The sequence below is a fragment of the Gymnodraco acuticeps genome, unplaced genomic scaffold (genome assembly GCF_902827175.1).
Source record: "Gymnodraco acuticeps unplaced genomic scaffold, fGymAcu1.1, whole genome shotgun sequence".
NCBI lineage: Eukaryota > Metazoa > Chordata > Actinopteri > Perciformes > Bathydraconidae > Gymnodraco > Gymnodraco acuticeps.
The window spans coordinates 412,365-430,293 of NW_022990423.1; the positions used below are offsets into that span (position 1 = coordinate 412,365).

The window sequence follows — 17,929 nt, forward strand, 5'->3', positions numbered from 1 at the left end:
ATCAGGTATGGATTTACTTCCATTTTGGCATTTTTGACACCAAGATGTCTGCTTGTATTGTGTTGCTGCTGAGAAGTCTAGGAAGAGGACTCTGCATAGGTGTGACGTTTATCTAAATGTTTAGTGATGAGTGAACCAGAGCAGCAGCAGTACCACCCACCCCACCTTGCTTATAGGCAAATTGGTATGGATCAAGTATGTCCGTCCCAATAGGTTTAGCTGAAGAGGTCATTCCTGTCACGGTTCTCATGGTGTCCCACACTTTTTGGGGTCTTTGGCTTTAAAAGCATTTCCCAAAAGCTCTCTGTGTGTTTTGATTCCCTCAATTTGACTTTCAGTTTTCTCTGTCTGTCAAGTGCTCCATAGTCTTTGTTTTATGTCCTTAGTCACATATGATTTATACTTTCTTTCTTTTTCTGGTTGACTTCCCTTGAGTTTGGTCTTATACACTGGTATCATATTCACAACATTATGATCAGAGTATTGGTGGTCTGTATTTAGACCCATAGGCTCCTTTATCATTAACAAGCATTTGTCCAGGATATTGTCTTTCCTGCTGTGATCCCTACATACTGCTGGAACCCAGGTAACACAGTCTCCAGGCGACATTGCTTCATGTCCCCGACCACTATTGCCGGTGCATTGGGGTGGCTGAGTTGCAGCTCGTGAACACAGTGTCCTCTGCCGCTGGAGGCACGTAAACAACAAACAGTAAAATACACCCGAATTTCTAGGCAGATAAAAGGGTCTTAACGTCATGCCGAGAATTTCTACGTCGGGATTGCAGGTTTTACATTCTACTGAGTATGATCGGCACCACAGATCATTAATATACACACAAATACCGCCTCCTCTGGTTTTCCCGGAGTTCGCATCCCTGTCTGCTCGAACAAGGGTGAGTCTGGGTACTTCAGAGAGAGATTCAGGCATCGTAGATTGTAGCCAACTTTCCGTGAAACGTAATAAAGAGGCCTCGAGAAATGTATGACAGTACCTTGTGTATGTCCTTAGTGTGTCCACGTTGTTGCTCAATGAGCACAGGTTTGTGAGAATGATGGATGGAAGTGGGGCCGGCTGAATCTCCGCCGTATTCTGAACGCCTCCCCTCCTTCCTCTCTCTTTTTCCTGGTGTTTCTAAGCGGCTCCCGAGGGATTTCATCCAATAACGAAGAGCACAGATGGCTTGGTGTATTCGTAGGAGGCCGATCGCATTGTAGCTCTCGCATAGTCTCGCGGCTGTAGCAGCGCAGAGGCCGGGGCTCCTCGCCATACCTGTTCGTGCTGTCACTCAGGTGTGTCTTGGAAAGTTGAATGGCCAGACATTGGTCTGCAGAAGGCAAATGTAATCCACAGCAGTGCTTCTCAAACTTTTTCAGCAAGTACCCCCTGACTGACGCCGAACATGTTTGATAGAAAAAGCCTATATAAATAATTACAATATAGTGATGTTCCATCAGTGTGTGATTTATGAACTCCTTCATCCATGAATTACAACAAACAAAGAACATAACGACATTTTTTAAAAACAGATGCCTGGTGCCTGATGTGCTACAATCCAAAACCCCATGCATAAACAAGAAAACAACATTAAATAAGCAGTCACAATGCATGAAAGGGTTAAAAACAAAACATTGTAACACAAATGTGCAATTACAAAAAAACTACGTAATAACACTGCAATGACACTATTAATGAGTTGTAGGTGCATTAAACTGCATTTTAAAATAGAACACACAATTTAGTGTCAAAACATTGACAAAAAAAACAAACAATTATAATAATAAATAAATTATAAATTGCAATAACACTAACAAGTAATATTAAGAGCACTCAATTTAGTGTGAAACGTGTGCTTGTTCCTTCATCACCCCTACTCCCCCCCCCCCCCCCCCTACCCGACTTGTAAAGCGACCTTGGGTTTCCTGAAAGGCACTATAAAAATATTATATATTATTATCTTGGTCTTGGCAGAGAGGACACAGCAGTGATCAGACTCTTTTCCAGGCCCAGTCTGTTTCTCTGCTTTGTTTTGATCGGTGTCATTGCAGAGATGGAGGCTTCAAACAAATATATGGATCCAAGGGCAGTAGCTGCTCCAAAGCTGTTTTTCCCCGCTCAGGATGCTCCTTTTTCACACACACCCAAAACTGCGTGAGAGTGGAGTTCTCAAATGTCATCTTTATGCCGCGGTCAGACACATCCAAGAGTTTTTCCTGGTGACAGAGAGGAAGCTTTTCTCTGTTTGCTTCTGACAGTAGAAATGGGTTTCTTACCCAATCAAGCTGTGCAGGTTTCTCCTCCATGTCAGGAAAGTACGACTTGAAACTAACTATCAGGTTGGCCAAGTGTTCCTCTATAATGGACTTGACTGGAGCGCTTTGCACATCCTCACTGGAGAAGAAAGCATCTACCTGAGGAAAGCAGGTGAGATCCCCCTGTGCACATGCCCGTTTCCACAACTCTGCTTTCTTTACGAAACCATCCACCTTGTCATACAGGTTCAGAATGTTGGTGTTCTTGCCCTGCATGCACAGATTCAGCTCATTCAATTTGCTGAATATGTCTGCCAGATAGCAAAGCTTTGCAAGCCAATCTGTGTCCTCAAACAGTGTGGCATAGGGAGATCCTTGCTCTGACAGAAAGGCGTGCACCTCCGAACGTAGCTCCAACAGCCTGCTCGGTATCCTCCCTCGAGAGAGCCAGCGCACTTCTGTGTGTAGCAGTAGTTGGTTGTGTTCATCGATGTCCTCGCAAAGGCGGTGAAACAGACGCGCATTGAGTGGCCTTGACTTTATGAAGTTAATCACTTTGATGCTGTTGTTCAAAACGTCATGCAACACAGGACTCAGCTTTTTGGCCGCCAGTGCTTCCCTGTGTATGACACAGTGATTCCACTGCACTTCTGGATTTGTATCCCTAATACGCCATTAGCCCTTTAAATCGGCCCGTCATTGAGGCAGCTCCGTCAGTAGACACTCATGCAGTTTCTCCAGTCCAGCTCGTTTCAATAAAGAAATCATTCACAACATTAAAAATGTCCTCCCCCCGTTGTTTTCCCCTCTAAGGTCTTGCAGAAAAGCACATTTTCATAAATGTCGTCAGTATCCACGTATCTCACGAAATTCCTGATATTGACGGCATTTTGACTCCATTTTAGCTTTCTTTATTTCTCCGTTGTCCACGTTCCCTGCTGTAGTATTGCTACGTTTTAACCACGATTCCATTGAAATGTCTATTTGTTATAATATACTATTGCAATATATATATATATATATACTATATGCTTTCCGCTCGGCGTGGTTCCGGGCTAGAGCCTGATTTAGCTCTGGTTCTTCCTGTTTCCACCGCAGCGGAACCGGCTCTAAGTACCGAAATCCGGTTAGCTGGCCCCATTCGGCTGCCCGGCAAGTACCAATACTTCACACTTACGTCGGAGGGGGGCAAGATTAACCTGAACAATAACAGTCAATGGCGAGCACGCCAAATACAAGTTGTAATTTTAATTAATTAACCTTTTTTTATTGTTTTCTCTCACGTACCCCCTGCAGTACCTTCACGTACCCCCAGGGGTCCGCATACCCCCATTTGAGAATCACTGATCCACAGGATCAAAAGCATGGTCTCTCAAAATGACGTTTCATACAGACACGACAAAGTTGAGACAATAATTAGACCAAAAAAACAAAACACAAGACGAACGGAGCATACTGAGACTCGCAGTGACAGGATGCCGTCTCCCTCTGTCTCCTGTAAGTCATACATGTGCAAGTCTCAAGTTACTTGGGTGAGAGTCAAGCAAGTCAAGTCCTACGAAATCCTGATGAATAACCCCAGTTTAAATCAGTTAAAAGACAGTGGTTATGAAACTAGAGTTTTATTTTCAACATTAACAACAATGGAGAGTGGGGCTCTGAAATCATAAAACAGGTAATAGGGGGAATAATTGAGCAGTTAAGTGTGCGTGTGTCTAGAGGTGTGTTTGGTTAAAACGTAGCAGCCTGCGGTCGCTCCTTAGCTGTTCTAATGAAGGTAAACACAGTGAAGGCACAGCTCTTTGCAGCTGACTGCTCTTCTCAGATTCTGCTGAGTTACACGTTACTGCCTCCTGGTGCTGCAGAGATTTCATGAAGTGAAGGAGGTTTTTCTTCTATGAAGCAGCTGTGGGCAGCAGATACTGTGAGAGTCACAGACATGAATACATAGGTCAAGGCAGACTGGTTCACAGACTCTCCTGTTTTGCCGATCCTGTGCTTGAACAAATAACTCTACACCCCTGGCCGAAATGTCCCTAAAATGAAGTCCGAGTTTGAAATATATCTCAAATAATGTATGTATTTCCCCACATAAACATAACAGTCTGCAATGAAACGGCTGTCTCCTGTGCGCTCCACTTCCTACTTTCTCCTGCGAACGAGATACTTTCTCTTTTTTGTCTTTCATTGCCCTCTAGGGGCTTCGTACAATACAAATAAAAATATTTTATTTTAAAAAGTAAAGTCCTTTCGAGTCATCTGTCTCAAGCCTAAGTCAAGTCTCAAGTCATGAATACCAAGTCAAAGTCAAGTCGAGTCTTTTATCAATGTTAGTCAAGCAAGTCTCAAGTCAAAAAATATGCGATTCAAGTCATGTGCCTCGAGTCAAGTCATGTGACTCGAGTCCCCCACCTCTGGTATATACTTTGGTTAGAATATTGCTGTATTACTGTATCAAATATAATAAACACAAACAGTTGTTAAGTAGTATTTTGTTAACTCAAGGTTTATATTAAGTGAGTTTTTATTGTGTTAACTTGTGTATTTATGCTTTTTAGATTGACTTTCTCTCTTTCTCTGTCCGTCTGTTCTAGAAACCGAAAGGAAGAGAGAGCGTCACAGATGTCAGCAATGTGAGAAATCCTTTACAAACATCTGGAAATTTAAAGCGCCACCTGCATATTCACATGGGAGAAAAACCGTACAGCTGTGAAGAGTGTGTGGACAAACCTTTCACTAGATCAGGTGATCTCAAAACACATCAACGTATTCATACTGGAGAAAAACCTTACAGCTGTGAAGAGTGTGGGACAACTTTCACTAGATCAGGTCATCTCAAAACACATCAACGTATTCACACTGGAGAAAAACCTTACAGCTGTGAAGAGTGTGGGACAACTTTCACTACATCAAGTGCTCTCAAATCACATCACCGTATTCATACTGGAGAAAAACCGTACAGCTGTGAAGAGTGGTAGGGAAAACATCACATCACCGTATTCACTACTGGAGAAAAACCGTACAGCTGTGAAGAGTGTGGGAAAACTTTCACTACATCAGGTGGTCTCAAATCACATCTTCGTATTCACTCAGGAGAAAAACCATAGTGGGTTTAAGAGTGTAGGAGCCGCATTTAAGCATATTTTGTTTTTTCACAGTTTACAATAAACAATTCCCATCTATTGGCCTTGTGTTGGGTAATCCTTTTTTCCATTACAGATCCCATCCCAACAGCGCCATCTGTTGACGTAACGTCAGAATTGACAGGCATAATGTTCACTGTTCCTTTAAAGTGGACCTATCATGCTATATTTGAATAATATAGTGTAGGACCATACCTATATAAGGCATATTTATACTTTTTATTTTTCAAAATACCATTTTAGCCGTTCCTCATTTCGCTCAATTTAACACTGTCTTTGCATGGGCTGATTCTGTGAGAACAGCACCATCTACAGGCCTGGCATATGTACTACAGTGTCTCCAGCGCTTTCGAACGGCAATGTCCGTGGCTGTCTCCTCCTGATTGGTGGAATTGGCTCAATAGCCGTAGCACCACTTCTGTGACGTCATAGAAGTGTTCAAATCTGGATCAGTCTTTATCAGATCTGTTGCAGCCCCTTTTTAAGAGATTTGGGTAGGGAGGAAAAGAGAGAGTTGTGTTTTCTGACACTTGGTGAGTTCCCTGGAGCACCGGGGACACATATTCATGTATAAAAGACGTACAAAATTGCATTTTGCTTGATCGGTCACCTTTAAGTTTCGTTTTCTGACTGTCATCTGCCGACAGCTGTTTCAAACAGCTGACATTATTGCAGCATTCAATCCAAGCCATTGTCCGCATTTTATGTATCCAATATAAGATCCAGCCTTGGCTCTCGGCCTCTCCTTTCGCCGTCTTGATGAGCGCAGGTGGTGACAATCTCCAGCTGATTGTGGCTTGTTGTCCAGCTGATCCGGGATGATGGTGTCAGTTGTGAAGTAATCCAATTGTTTGTCCGGTGAAAACGATCCTTAATCCAATGCGATATGTTTCTTATTGTCCAGTTTCACTCATAGAGTACGATTCTACTTAATGTAATGGCAGTTTAAATGTTCCAGTGTCCTATATCTTTTTGCCCTTACTTCACAGGAGGGTTTAGAGTGATCCTGACGCAGACACAGACATATGAAGTTCCGGTCTTTTGCTGCAGTTTTAGAATGATGTTTTATTGCTTTACATACCAAGGTTTAAGTACACGGTGTCAATAGTTGTAGTATGAGCATCTGCTGGGGCTGGGCTGGCCGTCTGGTAGAATCGGTATGCTCTTCCTCCTGTGTCCTCTTCCTGTCACCTATGACCCCTTTTATACACCCCGCCACCAAGTGTTCAAAAATAATATTGCACTATACATATAAATAAGGTAAACTGAGACACCAACAACACCCATAAAATGGCTCCTACAAAGACTGTGGGAAAACCTTTTCTTAAAGTATTCACCTTAAAGTCCATGAGCGAGTTTCACTGTTCATTAATCTGCTTCATGTATCTAGAACATATTTACGATGTTTTCAGTTTGATTCTATTCTCTTGTTGAAATGATCAGACTACCAAAAATAAAATGGCCTTAGAAACAGACTCGTAACCCTGCATATTTGTTGTGTTTTGCGGCATATTATAAACATGTCATTCCCTTATCTTCAAATACCCCAGGTTGTGTAGGTATTTATTTGAGGTGTACTGTCCACATCGCAGACCTGAAGTCGTGCAGTCATCTCTCAAAGATGGTGTGGCATATAGGGAGGTGCAATCTTCTGATGATATAGACTGTATTATAGTGGACATCTGCAACCCTAGAAAACAAGATAACATTAGGATAATCAATGTATACAACCCATGTCCAAATCTAACCACTGATATATTTAAAGAAATAGCAGAACATAAACATAGGAAGGAAGTTTGGTGTGGTGATTTCAATGCACACAACAGTCTATGGGGAAGCAACCATACAGACAGTAACGGAAACATAGTGGAAGAAATGCTGGAGGAAAGAACACTAGTATGCCTTAATGATGGACATGGCACAAGAGTAGATGTTCACAGGGGGAAAGTCTCATGCCTGCATCTGACATTAGTGTCAAACTGTTTGGTTCATACATGCGAATGGTTTGTTTTGAATAACTCCACTGTAGGAAGTGACCATTATCCAGTGCTTACTAAAATGAATAATAATGTATATATGCAGGAAGGAGGTGTAATAACCAGGTGGTGCTTTGCTAAAGCTGATTGGGGGAAATGTAGGATATAGTGTGAGGAGTCGGTCCACCTGCTAACATCAGAGGGAAGCATAGAGGTCATTACAAGCCACATAACGCAACATATACTAAATGCAGCAGAGAACAGTATACCCAAAACAACAACCAAGGGTAGGAAGAAAGTGGTGCCATGGTGGAATGAGGAATGCAGCAGGGCTACTAAAGAGCGAAACCATGCATTTAGAGAATTAAAGAAACATGACACAAAATAATGTTATAGAGTATCAAAGGAAAAGGGTAGCTGCTCGAAGGAAAGTAAGGCAAGGCAAGTTTATTTATATAGCACCTTTCAACACAAGGCAATTCAAGGTGCTTTACAAAAATGAAAGACATTCAGACAAAGGCATTTAAAAACATTAAAAGAAAAAAATACATGAATAAAAAGTTACAGTGCAGTTTAAGATATGAATAGTTCACACAGAAGTTCCACTTTACTGATGAACACAACGGCTCAGTTTCAATTAAAAGCAGCGACAAAAAGACAAGCCAGTGTAAAAACTTCAGAACAGGAGTGATGTGATCCACTTTCTTAGTGTCAGTGAGGACTCGAGCAGCAGCGTTCTGAATCAGCTGCAGCTTTCTAATAGATGTTTTAGTGAGACCTGTGAAGACACCATTGCAGTAGTCGAGTCTACTGAAGATAAAAGCATGGACAAGTTTTTCCAAATCCTGCTGTGACATTAGTCTTTTAATCCTAGATATATTCTTTAGGTGATAGTAGGCTGATTTAGTAACTGTTTTAATGTGACTGTTGAAACTCAGGTCAGAGTCCATGACTACACCTAGATTTCTGGCTTTATCTGTTGTTTTGAACATTGTAGACTGAAGCTCAGCGCTAACTTTTATACGTTCTGCCTTGGCTCCAAAAACCATTACCTCAGTTTTGTCTTTGTTTAATTGGAGAAAGTTCTGACACATCCAGTCATTCATTTGTTCAATGCACTTACTCAGTGTTTGAATTGGAGCATAGTCTCCTGGTGAAATGGTTATGTACATTTGTGTGTCATCTGAATAGCTATGGTAACTTATTTTGTTGTTTTTCATTATCTGAGCCAGTGGTAGCATGTAGATGTTAAAGAGAAGACGCCCCAAGATGGAGCCTTGAGGAACCCCACATGTCATATTTGTCAACTCAGATGTGTATGTACCTATAGAAACAAAGTTGTTTCTGTCCTTTAAGTAGGATTCAAACCAATTTAGAACTGTTTCCGAAAGTCCCACCCAGTTTTCTAGTTGGTCTAGTAATATGTTGTGGTCAGTAAAATACACACAAAAGAGAACATGGACATACATACACGCACCTACTTACATACATGTATTCAAAGACGGAACAAATAAAAAAAAATATATATATATATAAAATAATATTTAAAAAAAGATAAACAGATAACAGATAAAAAGAGACACAAGAAAAAAACAGAAAAAGAAAATTACACATACATTCGTAGTTCCCCCCCCTTTCTTCTTAATATAGTGTCTTAATTTCAGCTATGTAGGCTCTCATAGAGCCCCAGACAGATTCAAATAGTTTTGAGGAGCCCCTCAGGTTATATTTAATCTTCTCCAGGTTCAGGTACAACATTAAATCTTTAAGCCATAGAGATGCTTTAGGTGGTATAGGAGATTTCCATTCTAGGAGTATTCTTCTACGTGCTAAGATAGATGCAAAGGCTATACTGTCTTTAGTTTTCCCCCTTATCATTCGGTGGCCAGGTAGTACTCCAAAAATGGCAGTTTCTGCACATGTTGTCAATACCACGTCCAAGGCCTCAGCGAGGTGTTTGAAAATGCTTGTCCAGTATCCTTGTAGGCGAAGACAAGACCAAAACATATGAGTCATGTTTGCTGGTGACATGTGGCATCTGTTACAGGTATCCGTAACATTTGGGTATATTTTGGAGAGTTTAAAGTTGGTGTAATAGATACGGTGGACAACTTTTAGTTGTATAAGATTAAGCCTGGCACAGGACGTACTATTGTTCACTCTCGCTAATGCGCCATCCCAGACCTCATCATCTATAGCTTGGACTAGTTCCTCTTCCCAATCTTGTTTGATTTTACCAAACGATGTTTCTGTGAGACGAAATTGTAAATTCTTGAAATCAAACCTTTTTCGGTTGTTAGAGTGTCCAGAATTGAGTCAATTATTGAATCCGGAGGGATATTGGGGAAGGAAGGGTTGTTTAGTTTAACCCAGTTTCGGACCTGGAAGTAGCGAAATAGATGAGTGCCTGGAAGGCAACATTTGTCAGAGAGTTGGCTAAAGCTACCGAAAACATTGTTAATGTAAAGGTCCCTTACTCTGAGACCTAATCTCTGGCACATAGAGAAGGCCCCAGCAGTGTAAGGGGGGAGAAAGAGATGGTTGTTGTGAATGGGACTATGAATAGAGGATCCACAGAGTCCATGAGCCTTTCTGAATTGGGACCAAATTCTTAGGGTGGAAACAACAATCGGGTTATTCGAATGTTGAGTTGGCCGGCTGGGTAATGTACATATGAGCAAAGCCAAGAGTGAGGTATTAGGACAGGATTCGGCTTCAAGCTCACACCAACTCCATGTTGGTTCCTTAGTCCATATAATTACTTTGTGGATATTGGCTGCCCAATAGTAGTGTCTTATGTTTGGAAGCGCTAATCCTCCTGTAGATCTATGCCTTTGTAAAAGCTCTTTCCTAATTCTAGGAGTCTTCCCTTGCCATAAAAAAGAGAAGATGAGTGTGTCTATTTTACGAAAAAGTGATTTTGGTAGGAAGACTGGCAGACATTGAAAGAGGTACAGAAAGCGAGGGAGAACGTTCATTTTGATACAGTTTACCCTCCCAGCGATAGTTAAATGTAAATTATTCCACCTTTCCAAATCATATTTGAGCTTGTTAATTAGTGGTGGGACGTTATCTTTGTAAAGGTCTGAGAGTTTTCCACTTATATTCACACCTAAATACTTAAATTACTCATAGACATCTTGAAGGTGATGAGTCTATCGGGGATCTGAAGGGCCAGGTCATTTACTCACTCTTGGAAAAGTTTAGCTTGTACCCCAAGAAGGTTCCGATTCGGGTTAACAGATCTATTATCTGAGGAATGGTAGATATAGGGTTAGAAATGAACAATAGTAAATCGTCAGCGTATAACGAGAGTATGTGTTCAGAGCCATATCTGGTGATTTATTGTGTAAAGCTGGCCGATTTAAGCGCAATTGATAGTGTCGGAGTTTGGAGGTTTTTACAACCCAACTCGGCTCCGCGTGTCGTTTTGGCGAGTCCTGCTTAAAATCATAACAGGAAGGAAATCAGAGAACACCAGGATACCAGTTTAAACAATAATCTGTTTTACATTACATTACATTGCATTTTGCTGACGCTTTTATCCAAAGCGACTTACAATAAGTGCGTTCGACCAACAAAATACAACTTGAAGAAAACAGAATCATATAAGTACATCAGGCTTCATAGAGCAAAAACATTTCAAGTGCTACTCAACTGGCTTTAGATAAGCCAGTCCTTTATTGGTATAAAAGTGCTTCGTTAATAGTTCTATCGCTCGAAGTGGAGTCGAAAGAGATGAGTTTTCAGTTTGCGCCGGAAGATGTGCAAGCTATCTGCTGTCCTGATGTCAATGGGGAGCTCATTCCACCATCCTGGAGCCAGGATAGCAAACCCACGTGTTTTCGCCGATGGGAACTTGGGTCCCCCTCGCAGCGAGGGCGCAGCGAGTCGTTTGGCTGATGCAGAGCGTAGTGCACGCGCTGGGGTGTACGGTTTAACCATGTCCTGGATGTAGGAAGGGCCAGATCCATTCGCAGCACGGTAAGCAAGTACCAGTGTCTTGAAGTGGATTCTAGCAGTTACCGGAAGCCAGTGAAGGGAGCGGAGGAGCGGAGTAGTGTGGGGAAATTTAGGAAGGTTGAAGACCAGACGAGCCGCTGCATTCTGGATGAGCTGCAGAGGTCGGATGGCACATGCAGGTAGACCAGCCAGGAGGGAGTTGCAGTAGTCTAGGCGTGAGATGACGAGAGCCTGGACCAGAACCTGAGTCGCTTTCTGTGTCAGCTGGGGACGTATCTTCCTGATGTTTTAATTATAAAAGGTAATAATGCAATGCAATATAATACATTACAATACAATATAATACAATACAATTATACTGTAATGTAAGGAGTACTCCTGCCCTTGTTCGCGCGCTGCTTAGATCCTTCGGTCCTGGCAGCCCGAGAAGAGAGAGCGAACGCCAGGACTCAACAGGAGATATACAAGAATAAAACAGGAGGGGTTAGGTCAGCTGGTCATCTTTTCAGGTCATCTCATTGGGAGATGCAAAAGATGCTGTGTCACAGTGAATCAGCGCGTGCCAGCAGAGAACAAAACAGGCTCATTTTGCAACAAAACACATCTTATCATGTAGCTTATCACACAAGTCATATGTGTTTCTTTATGAAAGCCATACTTGTTGGAAATGTAACAGTCATCATCTCATGACCTCCTCAAGACCAGCTATCCAACAAAGCTTAACTGTCTTCATACCTCTGAACTTCCATCCACCCGAAGTCAGCTTACCCAGAATCAGAAGGACCATTGTCTCTCTTAACTGTGTGACTCAATTCTCAAGGCCTGCAGGATGCGCATCATTAACTTAAGAAGAATTTAACCATTATATCTAATGGTTAACCAAGAAAAACACTCAAAGGGGTAATCTTTTCACTCAAAACAGAAATCACAAGTAATTCTGCATTTTACCTCCTCAAAAATAGCCTAAAAACACCCTTTTAATAAAAGGGTAAAAGTGGAAGAAAAAGACTATTGCGCTAATCTACTTTTAAGAAAAAGGGAACATTGTTTCAGGAATCTATAAAAAAACTCTCTATATTTAAGAGGAAAAATGTACTTTGTTCCTTCAACTATTAACACACAGGAATGTATAAACCCACACATATATTAGGGATAACATGATGCAATACACCTCTTATATATGGGTGACATTAAAATGAATATACCAAAAATATGCTGCATCACATTTTCTGCATAATACTTTACATCAATTTCCACAATAGGGGTTCGATTGCCATGGCGAATAGTAACGGGCTTAGAGGGCAACCCTGGCGAGTACCTCTACCTAGTGTAAAATATTGAGAACTTATCCCGTTAGTACTCACTGAAGCCTTGGGTGAAGAGTATAACAATGCTATCCACGACACAAATTTGGATCTGAGGCTGAACCTCTTAAGGACCTCAAATAGAAAGCCCCACTCCACCCTGTCGAACGCTTTCTCTGCATCCAATGAGACCACCACCTCTGGTGTCTCCTTGGATGCAGGAGAGAGGAGGATGTTGAGAAGGCGACGGATGTTGGAGAAGGAGTATCGGCCTTTCATAAACCCAGTTTGGTCTAATGATATGATGTTTGGAGTGACTGATTCAAGGCGTATGGCTAGTATTTCAGCCAGGATCTTATAGTCCACATTCAGAAGGGAGATGGGGCGATAGGAGCTACATTCAGAATTATCCTTGCCTGATTTTAATAATACAATTACTACCGCCTCAGTCAGAGTTTGTGGCAACGTTCCCCGTTCCAGAGAGTCCTCGAACATTCTCAAAAGAATGTATGTGTATATGTGGGTATACATATATGAGTATATGGGTACATGTATTACTGTTACTATTCTTTATACCCTTATCTATACATTTTCTTTTAATAATATCTTCTACATTATTTTACTTTTACCTTTACATGTATCTATTGTATTTAGTTAGTTATTTAATTTACTAGCTAGGACCGGGAGGGGGGGAAAGGGGGAAAAAATATATATATATATTGATTGTATCAATGTAAACTCATTGTGCCTGACACAATAAAAAAAAGAGAACATGGACAGAATTGTGTTCTACCATTGGCCGAGGAGTAACATTAGGTGATGTCTGGTCCATGTTTAAGCAGATGACCTTGTCAAATGAAATAAAACAAATGTGTTGTGTTATATCAGCTGCACAATTGACCGAATATATGGTGTTCTTCTCAGGGGCGGTTATAAGGGGGGGCCAGTGCCCCACTAACACTGACCTTAGACCCCCTGTGGCCCCCCTGGAAATGAAAAGTTTATGATTAAACATTATTTGTCATTGTTCGAGCCAGTATATGGATTTGATAAGAAAGGCCACCTAATTGTGACGTCTGTAGTCAACGCACTATAAAGGACTACAATTCCCACGGCGCCTGCGCTGAAGCCACAGTGATGGGCAACCTGTTGGAGAGATGCCGTCGAGGAACAGTTTTAACCATACACGTGCACAAATCGTGCAAGTACCCTTTAAGTTATGAAGTTATAGAAGCCTTATCAAGAAGAAAGAATACCGTTGTTTGTTATTTGATTTGAGTTTTGCCTCTTTGTTTTAAATATTGTAAAGGCCTCTTTTCTTTGTTGCTTGTGTAAAAGTTTGTTATTTTATTTTGTTCAAACACATCGCAACTTCATCCAAACCATCGGAGGCCGAGTAACTCTTCAACTGTAAGTAATATAAAGGAAAGAAAACGAGTTAGAAATGTCTGTTTAAGGCGTCTAGTGGCTTGATAGAAAAACAAGGAAGGAAGCCACAACAATCATTCTAGTCGGACCCATTAGAGCGTAAAAACTGTAACTATAAGTATCTGAAATAAATATGTACTGAAAGAATAACTGTATGCATTGTTTCTTATGCGCAATTACTTCATACTGTCTTTGTCTTTTTAGTTTATCTGACATTAACGATTAAACACATTTGTGCATTCTTTATAAATGCAAACCGAGTCAAGCCGACTCCGGAGGTATGCACCTTAAAGTTGTTTGCAATCCGCCAAAAAACCGAGAGAAGAAGAAGACGAAGCCGACTCCAAGCTGTCCGACTTCAGGCGAGCTTTTTGAGACCTCTCCCGGCTGCGATCGGCTATTCTCGTCTACTTTCGAGGCGAGCCGCAACTCGTCTCAAACAAGCCTACTCTGTAGTGATGGCAAAATGAAGCTTTGAATGAAGCATCAAACCATTTGGTATCTATATAGATATATATCTATATGGCGCTGGTTCAACCCATCTGAATGGCTTCCTGAAGCAGTCACGTGGTATCGACAGGCAGCGAGGCTTTGTTTGTCATCGATGATGTCACTGGCCCAAAACGATACAAGCCTTGATACATGCTTCACAAAAAGCTTCGGGGATTACGGCCCGTCCACACACAGGCATGAAAAAAATCTTGAAAAATCTTGATGCTGGGCGAGTCTGAAGCTTGGCGATTTTTTTGCGAGCAACGCGACCAACTGGTCGTAAAGAACCGGGTGATTTGCTACCGTAATTTCTCGTTTGGAATATGAGGAAATGAACTGCGGTCTTGCTCTCCCATCTTACAAGCGGTTTGATTGGCTAGCGCTTGTACTGGCGGGATTTGCATAAACGGGATTTGATTGGCTGATGCCAGCTTCGAAAGCATCGGGAGCATCAAAAGTTGAACATTGCTCAACTTGTGATGCTCACTATGCTTGCAAAGCCATGCTCCGCTCCCCACAATGCAGTTCGGCGAAGATTCCAAATCTTCTACGTCACCCCATTCAAGTGAATGGGCGAAGCTTTCAAAGATTTTTTTCATGCCTGTGTGTGGACGGTCCGTTACTCGACACATGCTCCGAAGCCTCGGCACAACACGTAACATCACTACTACTTCTATGGAATAGGAAGTCCAGGGTTGAAGCTCCGTTCGAAGATTCAGTGTCAAACTCATGGATGTATAATAAGAACTGGATACAGCGTCAGAGGTGGGGCCTCATTAATTCCTATGAGAGTTGCTCAATGGCGCATGATGACAAAATGGCCCAACTTTTGAGAGAGCGAAACATCACAGATTACCCAGCATGCCTGAAAAGTACCCGTATGTGCACTCATAGAGCATGCACACTTTTAACCACGCCCAAAAGGCTTGTTCACATTAAGCACGTGAATTTGCGTACACGTAACGGCACCACGCGTTCATGACAGCATGGTACTGGATTTATATTAACGAGGCGGCAGTTAGCAGCTAGCGGCTAGCTAGTAAATTATGCTAAGTTACACATCAATCGTTATGTACTTTTATATTACGCTGACATCAGGATCTAGTTATATCCAAGCAACAGAGCTTCATTTAGCATGATTCTTGTGTGGGTTGTACATGAAACCACTTGGTAATATATACAAATGTATATGTTGAAGCCTGTTATGATCAATTGTATGATCTAACAAGTATAGCTGATGATGGATTACTGTGGTGGAGTTAAAATAACAATAGCCTATTTCTTTTTTAAATGTGATGGAGTAAAAGGATAGTAACTGTGATTATTCATGTTAACTAGCCCACAAGTAACTAAAACAATTGCAAGTGCAATAATAAGCTACAGGAACGTTAATCTACGTCGGTAATATTAACTTCATTTAATACAACATTTACGGTACAAGATTTACATCATACAGCCCATGTAGTATATTTACAAATGATGAATTACAGCAAACATGTGCAATATATCCATTATTACAGCTCCGTGGGATGGCAGTAAGGCGATATGGGTCCGTTGTTATTGTGCATCCATGGGTAAAGAGAAACTCATGTAGTACTGAACACGTAACGTGAACGTGCCGGGCGGTGCGGTCCCGTGGGTTAGATGTGCGTTCATAATGGCAAGGGAAATAACTCTCAGAATAACGTTATTATGACATTTCTACAACTTGAGGAACGAATGTTTTTAATAAGAGCTATACAAACGCTCATACTGGGTAGTTTATTTAGTTAAAAAAATTATCCAACGAGTTACAGACCACTCTTTCCCAATGTAAGTCAATTGGAAAAGGTGTTTTCCGGGCCCAGCAACCTAAAGGAAGTGTAGTACCGCCGTTTGACCAGCACGAATATTCTCATCAGACTCCGGCGCACTTCCTAGGGGCTTGGTCAAACTGCCATCACTACTACTCTGTACTCCAACTGGAAGTACTCGGCCTCACACCCAGCCGCCGGAAGTTGATAGACGCCATCTTGTGCACAGAGCCTGAGCACAAGATGGCCAAAAAACCGAGAGGAGAAGAAGGACAAAATAAGAGGTGAGTGGATTAAACACATGCAGACGTTTCATTAAGTGTATTTACACCTGTTAGCTTAGCTTACAGTTAATCACGAATCAGAAGTTATCTTATTTAACACAACAGCTGTAATCTTGGAAGAAAGAAACTCACAAAAAAACTTTGAAATGTGCGCCAAAAATAGTCTCAAACTATCTTTAAATAAAGGCTAAAGGCAACAGTCTTACAGCTACAGTCTAAAAGCTATCGGATAACAGCTAAAGTCTGCTATCGTCTAAAAGCTAAAGTATAACAGCTAAAGTATAACAGCTAACGGCTATCGGCTAACAGCTACAGTTATTATTCCAGTTCGGCTCTGGGGGAGTAACAGTTGATTTGTAATGCTCAGCTGACTTTATGTTAGTTATTACACCAGTTGTCTTTAAGACGGTTTGAGTTGTTGTGTTGGTGCTCTTTACCATAGATATGGTTTTAAATGTATGCTAACTAGCTTATTAGCATCGCCATTCACCGCGACGTAGCGTTTGAATGTTGTTCTTCAGTTAGCAGCTAACGCTAAGCTAAGCGACGGTTTAGCTCATTAGATAAATAGATATACTTTATTTAAATAATGATTTATCTTAAACTGGGAAATGAATGTGTCACAGCAGAAGTGTTTTCAGGCATTACACGAGTTAAACATTTAAAAGATGCAATAAGATATAATAAAAATGAAGCATTAGCAGCAAGTATACACACAGGACACATCACTAGAGTATCTAAAGAATACACAATATACAGAAAATACTGTATACATGGAGTACATTAAACAGTCTCACTAGCTAATGTTTGCTTTCTGTGTTAACTTAGTGATAGTTACACACGGATAGCGTTATAACCGTGGTTCAAACAACCATTAATGTCACTTTCTATGTGAATAAAGTCATTTAATGAAATAAAAGTGAACAAACTGTGAGCTGTAAGTTAGAATGTAAATTGCTACACAGATTATGATGAATTATATCTAAATATTTGTGTAATATTAATAATAATTTACACAGAAAACCAACTTGTTATTGTAATGGTTAAAGTAATTTGCATGTAACGTTAATAACTATCTGACCTTTCTATCATGTTCTCCTCTGCTTAGCATCACATTGACTAAATGGATCAATTTGGAACATGTTTATGTCACAGCAGCATAGATAAGACAAGGCACTGCACATGGTGTGATAAAACACTACATATAAGCATCTAGAAATAGAACATATCATTGAATAAACTCTTTGAATTCCTCCTCTTCACTCCTGACAGATTATGATGAATTATATCTAAA

At 41.1% G+C, this 17,929-nt stretch overlaps 2 pseudogenes; one reads left to right on the top strand and one right to left on the bottom strand.

Moving 5' to 3' along the window:
* Positions 1-17,929, bottom strand: part of LOC117551909 — a 430,097-nt pseudogene that overhangs the window by 308,408 nt on the left and 103,760 nt on the right.
* LOC117551910 overlaps positions 1-17,929 on the top strand; it is a 354,701-nt pseudogene that overhangs the window by 261,796 nt on the left and 74,976 nt on the right.